This window comes from Schistocerca piceifrons, chromosome 1, assembly GCF_021461385.2.
Source record: "Schistocerca piceifrons isolate TAMUIC-IGC-003096 chromosome 1, iqSchPice1.1, whole genome shotgun sequence".
NCBI classification, from domain to species: Eukaryota; Metazoa; Arthropoda; class Insecta; order Orthoptera; family Acrididae; genus Schistocerca; species Schistocerca piceifrons.
This window is the reverse complement of record NC_060138.1, coordinates 1,125,084,647-1,125,091,769: the sequence shown is the minus strand read 5'-3', so window position 1 is coordinate 1,125,091,769 and position 7,123 is coordinate 1,125,084,647. Positions and strand designations below refer to the sequence as shown.

General features: G+C 46.6%; 1 non-coding gene across 1 annotated transcript; it reads left to right on the top strand.

Annotated features, from left to right (window-relative positions):
• Positions 1–6,095: 6,095 nt before the first annotated feature.
• Positions 6,096–6,169, top strand: Trnat-ugu. Its single transcript has one exon. It is a non-coding gene; the product is annotated as a tRNA-Thr (tRNA).
• Positions 6,170–7,123: the final 954 nt, after the last annotated feature.

The following is a 7,123-nucleotide window of genomic DNA, read 5'->3' as shown; positions in this document are numbered from 1 at the left end:
ATGATAACAACAACAAAAGTAGAGAAGATAGCAAACGAAATCTTTGTATAGTGATACCGCCGGAGTGAAGTGGACGCGAATTTCCTTCGATGGTTTGCTACAAGAACGACAACAAGCGTACAAGAGCGAACACAAGCGAATGCGCACCGAACACGACCAAATGCCGTTTTTCTGATGCGCACCTGGAATTTACAGCAGAGAGTGGTTGCCGATACCGTCGCCGACATCCGCATCAGTGCAGACGCTTAGCGGGTACGTGCATCCTCGCAGACCACCTACATCTGCACTCGGGGAGGATGGGCTTTACTTAGACTCAGGTGTGCGGTGGTGACGCTAACGTCGTTCTCAAGCGGAACATGTTCCTCACCATTAAGCACAACAGACGCGGTCTACGTTCTGGTTGCTACACGCAATTAAAGGTACAGTCTTATAGCCGTTAAATCTGGCCGCCGTCGCAGAGAGCAAGTCTGTGTCGTTTAGTTAAGAAGCCAGTAAAACTGGCTGCCCCAACTCTATACGTCCCGCCATCTGCACAGTATGGCAATGCTGTAGCACGCGGAAATGTCTGGAGGAAATGTTGTTCCACTAGAGGTGTTCCAGTACTGTATGTCTGGAGGAAATGTTGTTCCACTAGAGGTGTTCCAGTACTGTGTTTGCTAATGGTCTATGTGAAGTAGTTAGTTCGTGTTCACTCATCTATTTACTTATTTTTAACGACATTTCAGCTGCCCACTAAAGGATGGAACCTCAAAGATAAATTGATTCACATTCTGAGCCACCAGTAATAGCAAAACTATCAGTGAAAAGAGCTCATGGATGCCTCGTCGGAACAGTTATGCCCAGGAGTTCCACACCGTACAGCGGCCATTGCACACTCGCTACCGGGTGCTTTGACGCCAGCCGCCGAACCACGATGTGATCATGACGCAGCGCGTTTCAAGACGTTTCTCCTCTCAATTGTTCTATGATTTTTCGTGCGAAGTAATTTCGATGAACCGAGTTAACACCATCACTGCATGCTCAAGACAGGAAGCGTATAGGCTCTGCAATTTTAGTGAAAGCTCATTGCATATAAAATTACACTACTGGTCATTAAATTGATACACCAAGAAGAAATGCAGATGATAGGCGGGTATTCATTGGACAAATATATTATGCTAGAACTGACATGTGATTACATTTTCATGCTATTTGGGTGCATAAATCCTGAGAAATCAGTACCTAGAACAACCACCTCTGGCCGTAATAACGGCCTTGATACGCCTAGGCATTGAGTCAAATAGAGCTTGGATGGCGTGTACAGGTACAGCTGCCAATGCAGCTTCAACACGATACCACAGTTTATCAAGAGTAGTGACTGGCGTATTGTGACGAGCCAGTTGCTCGGCCATCATTGACCGGACGTTTTCAGTTGGTGAGAGATCTGGAGAATGCGCTGGCCAGGGCAGCAGTCGAACATTTTCTGTATCCAGAAAGGCCCGTACAGGACCTGCAACATGCGTTCGTGCATTATTCTGTTGAAATGTAGGGTTTCGCAGGGATCGAATGAAGGGTAGAGCCACGGGTCGTAACACATCTGAAATGTAACGTCCACTGTTCAGAGTGCCGTCAATGCGAATAAGACGTGACCGAGACGTGTAACCAATGGCACCCCATACCATCTCGCCGGGTAATACGCCATTATGGCAATGACGGATACACGCTTCCAATGTGCGTTCACCGCGATGTCGCCAAACACGGATACGACCATCACGATGCTGTAAACAGAACGTGGATTCATCCGAAAAAATGACGTTTTGCCATTCGTGTACCCAGGTTCGTCGTTGAGTACACCATCGCAGGCGCTCCTGCCTGTGACGCAGCGTCAAGGGTAACCGCAGCCATGGTCTGCGAGCTGATAGTGCATGCTGCTGCAAACGTCGTCGAACTGTTCGTGCAGGTGGTAGTTGTCTTGCAAACGTCCCCATCTGTTGACTCAGGGATCGAGACGTGGTTGCACGATCCGTTACAGCCAGGCGGATAAGATGCCTGTCATCTCGACTGCTAGTGTTACGAGGCCGTTGGGATCCAGCACGGCGTTCCGTATTACCCTCCTTAACCCACCGATTCCATATTCTGCTAACAGTCATTGGATCTCGACCAAGGCGAGTAGCACTGTCGCGATAAGATAAACCGCAATCGCGATAGGCTACAATCTGACCTGTATCAAAGTCGGAAACGTGATGGTACGCATTTCTCCTCCTTACACGAGCCATCACAACAACGTTATACCAGGCAACGCCGGTCAACTGCTGTTCGTGTATGAGAAATCGGTTGGAAACTTTCCTCATGTCAGCACGTTGTAGGTGTCGCCACCGGCGCCAACCTTGTGTGAATGCTCTGAAAAGCTAATCATTTGCATATCACAGCATCTTCTTCCTGTCGGTTAAATTTCGCGTCTGTAGCACGTCATCTTCATGGTGTAGCAATTTTAATGGCCAGTAGTGTAGATGAGGAACAGCAGAGGGCCTGTGACACTACCTTGGGGAACGCCAGAAATCACTTATGTTTTACTCGATGACCTTCTGTCAATTACTACGAACTGTGACCTCTCTGATGGAAGTCACGAATCCAGACACATAACTGAGACGATATTCCATAAGCATGCAATTTCACTACAAGCTGCTTGTGGGCTACAGTCTCAAAAGTCTTTTTGGAAATCTAGAAATACGGTATCAGTTTGGAATCTATTGTCAATAGCACTGAACACTTCATGCAAATAAAGAGCTAGTTGTATTGTTTTCTAAAGCCCATGTTGACCGTGTGTCAACAGACCGTTTTCTTCGAGGTGACTCATAATGTTCGAACACAATATAAGTTCCAAAATCCTGCTGCATGTCTGCGTTAATGATGTGGGCCTGTAATTAAGTGGATTACTCCTACCACCTTTCTTGAATATTGGTGTGACCTGTGCAACTTTCCAGTCTTTGGGTACGGATCTTTCGTCGAACGAACGGTTGTATACGATTGTTAAGTATGGAGCTAATGCATCAGCATACTCTGACAGGAACCTATTTGTTATACAGTCTGGATCAGAAGACTTGCTTTTATTAAGTGACTTAAGTTGCTTCACTACTCCGAGGATATTTACTTCTATGTTACTCATGTTGGCAGCTGTTCTTGATTCGAATTCTGGAATATCTGCTTCTTCTTCTTTTTTGAAGGCATTTCGGAAGGCTGTTTTTAGTAACTCTGCTTTGGCAATACATTCTTCGATAGTATCTCCATTGCTATTGCGCAGAGAAGGCAGTGATTGTTTCTTGCCGCTAACATTTTTCACCTAAGACCATAATCCCTTTGGAATTTCTGCTAGGTTTCAAAACAAAGTTTCGTTGTGGAAACTATTTTAAGCATCTCGCATAGAAGTTGAGCAATCGGTCCTGTCGACTATGCTGCAAATGGTCAGCTCTGCTTTCATCTTGCAAGCAAGACTGGCAGCCTTTACCACTTCTGTTAGCCGCTCGAAACCAGAGAGAATCTCTTCTGATTCAAAGTGACACACATCATTGGTACCGACGTGAGCAACTACCTGTAGTTGGCTGCACCCTGTGCTCTTCATGGCATCCGGGAGGACCCTTTCCACATCTGGAATGACTCCACCTGGTATGCACACGGAATGCCCATTGGTTTTCTCACCCATCTTGTCAGCCAAGTCCCTAAGGGGCCCCATAACGCGCCTAACGTGGAGCTCCCAACTACCAATAATCCCACCCTGTGTGTTTGCCTACATCTTGCAGGCTGAGTGGTTTCCTCTGAAACAGGTCAGGCGACAGTATCTGGCTCAGCGAGTGTCAGCAACAGACAGCTCATAGAACCTGTTTGTCGGACAAACAGGGGAGACATTACGTGCGGCTGCCTGGGAAGTCTTTCGCCGCCTGCTTCGCTCGGGGGCGACCTCCCACTCGACCACAGGTGAGGGGTCAGCCTCAGTGCGAGCAGTAACTGGGTTGACCACCAGCGAGGACCGATCGGAGGAGTCGGACGTGCTGGACGTCCTTTGGATCCCCACGGTCGGCCCACAACAGTGGTGCCCGTCCAGTGCAGCCTCAAGCTGTGTAACCGAAGCCGTCACAGCATGAAGCTGAGAGCGAAGTGTCACCAACTCGGCTCACGCCCGCACACAACAATCGCAGTCCCTGTCCATACTAAAGACCGTAGAAAACTAAACTAGGCAGATAAACGGACTATTGGCATGTACTGCGCAACTCTACTGAAGACCCTGACGAAAGCACAGGAACTGTGTTCAAAAAATGGTTCAAATGACTCTGAGCACTATGGGACTCAATACCTCAGGTCATCAGTCCCCTAGAACTTAGAACTACTTAAACCTAACTAACCTAAGGACATCACACACATCCATGCTCGAGGCAGGATTCGAACCTGCGACCGTAGCAGTCACGCGGTTCCGGACTGAAGTGCCTAGAACCGCACGGCCACTGTGGCCGGCAGGAACTGTGTCTAATAAGTTATATTAATAGGCAGAGATTCAAAAACCTAACTACCGAAGCACTCGGGTGAAACTAAATAATTCGCCCTCATTAGGAACTTGTAATATTGTCACAAAATCGGTTTACTTCCCTGCGCAAACGAAAACGCGAGAACTGTGGCTATTAGATATTAAATAAACACGCAGAAACTCAAGAAACTAAACTATTAAAGCACACAGATGATGATATAAAATTCGCTTCTGGTTAGGAACTCGTAAAAGTCACAAAATCGGTTACTTCCCTGTTGCTGCTTGTGCCTCAGCCGGCTACTGCTGCCTGACTGACTGGATCAAATTCACTGGACTGTTAATGCCCAACAAGTTAATCCACTCAAAGGATCTGTCAGTCCTAGTGATCACTTTAGTTCAGCATCGTCTGTTATAACTTTGAATTTTCTACCATACAGGTAACAGTGGAAATAGGTAATACCATATATAACTCTCAACATATATTTACTAAGATGGTATCTGTTCTTTCAGACATGTCTGAAAGGACAGATACCATCGGTGACCAAGCAGCTCATTAGAATGAAATTACAATGAAATGAACACCCTTAGCTGCTTACAGGCGTTGACATATGTCAACGGGGACAGATGAAAATGTGTGCCCCGACCAGGACTCGAACCCGGGATCTCCTGCTTACATGGCAGACGCTCTATCCATCTGAGCCACCGAGGACACAGAGGATAGCGCGACTGCAGGGATTAATCTCTGGCACGCCTCCCGCGAATCTCACGTTCTCAACGTATTGTCCCGCATTACATTCGTAGTGCCCCTGCCCATTATACTCATTACTCGTGGCGCGTTGCCGATTCCCGTAAGAGTTAGGGCACTGTTTGTGCATTCGCACAGAAGAAGAAGATGGTTAAGTGGCCGGTGAGCCTTTCGGACATGTCTGACATGTCCAAGCAGCTCGTTAGAATGAAATTACAATGAAATGAACACCCTTAGCTGCTTACAGGCGTTGACATAGGTCAACGGGGACAGATGAAAATGTGTGCCCTGACTGGGACTCAAACCCGGCATCTCCTGCTTACATGTAGTGTGGGCCAATATGTTGAGAATGTGGGTTTTGCGGGAGGCGTGCCAGAGATAAATCCCTGCAATCACACTATCCTCTGTGTTCTCGGTGGCTCAGATGGATAGAGCGTCTGCCATGTAAGCAGGAGATCCCGGGTTCAAGTCCCGGTCAGGGCACACATTTTCATCTGTCCCCGTTGACGTATGTCAATGCCTGTAAGCAGCTAGGGGTGTTCATTTCATTGTAATTTCATTCTAACGAGCTGCTTGGTCACCGATGGTATCTGTTCTTTCGGACATGTCCGAAAGAACAGATACCATGTTAGCAAATATATAGTTAAGGCTGCTCACTGGCCACTTGACCATCTTCTTATTCTGTGTGAATGCACAAACAGTGCCCGAACTCTTACAGGAATCGGCAATGTGCCGCGAGTAATGAGTATAATGGGCGGGGGCCCTACGAATGTAATGCGGGACAATACGTTGAGAATGTGGGTTTCGCAGGAGGCGTGCCAGAGATAAATCACTGCAGTCGCGCTATCCTCTGTGTCCTTGGTGGCTCAGATGGATAGAGCATCTGCCATGTAAGCAGGAGATCCCGGGTTCGAGTCCCGGTTGGGGCACACATTTTCATCTGTCCCCATTGACGTATGTCAACGCCTGTAAGCAGCTAAGGGTGTTCAGTTCATTGTAACTCTCAACATCTCGTTCTTCGTGGGCGAGAAATTCTGGTCATCTTTATTCACCTGTTCATTGCCATCTACGCCCGAACTCAGAATATGCACAATCGCCCAATGTCATGCGTCATGCGATAAGATAAATTCCTTCTTGCAGTGTGGAAATATTAATACTATGCTAGTTGTTAATGCCTCTTTCAACTTCTCAAATGCAGTCTGACACTCCAGTGACCTGAAAACTGAACACCTTCTTTCAACAAATGAGTTAACAGCCTAGGAGTTTCAGCAAACCCTTTGATAAATTTTCTATAATAACTACACACTTCTAAAAATGATTGAAGTTCTTTTGTTGTTTGTGGGCGTAAGAAATCAAGACAGCACATATCAACCCTGGGTCAGTCTTCATACCATCATGGCTAATCCCATGACCTAAATAGTTCACCTCTGTCGATGCCAAGTGACACTTTTCAATACTCGATATTAAATGTGCAGAGCGCAACCTCTTGGCAATTCCTCCGGTAATTCTGCATCCTCTAGATCTTTAGAAACACAGTCATATTATCTAAATAGACCATACACAGCCATGATTTTGATCCCATTGACACTTCATCCAATAACCTCTGGAATGTGACTGGCGTAACTTAAGCCCAATTGGCATCCGTTGATATTGATAGTGATCCCACAGAATGATAAACTTGGACTTCATCCAGTCTTCTGGAACTATTGCCAATTTGTGGTATCCACTCTTCAAATCCATTGAGGAGAAATATTTACATTCACCTAGGTTGCCCAAACTCTCTTGCGTTTAAGTACTGGTAATCACAAACAAGACCTACATTTCTTCGTTCTATCTTAGGGTTTCTGTGGATCAGTGATGATGGCTGCTCCCCATGGACTATC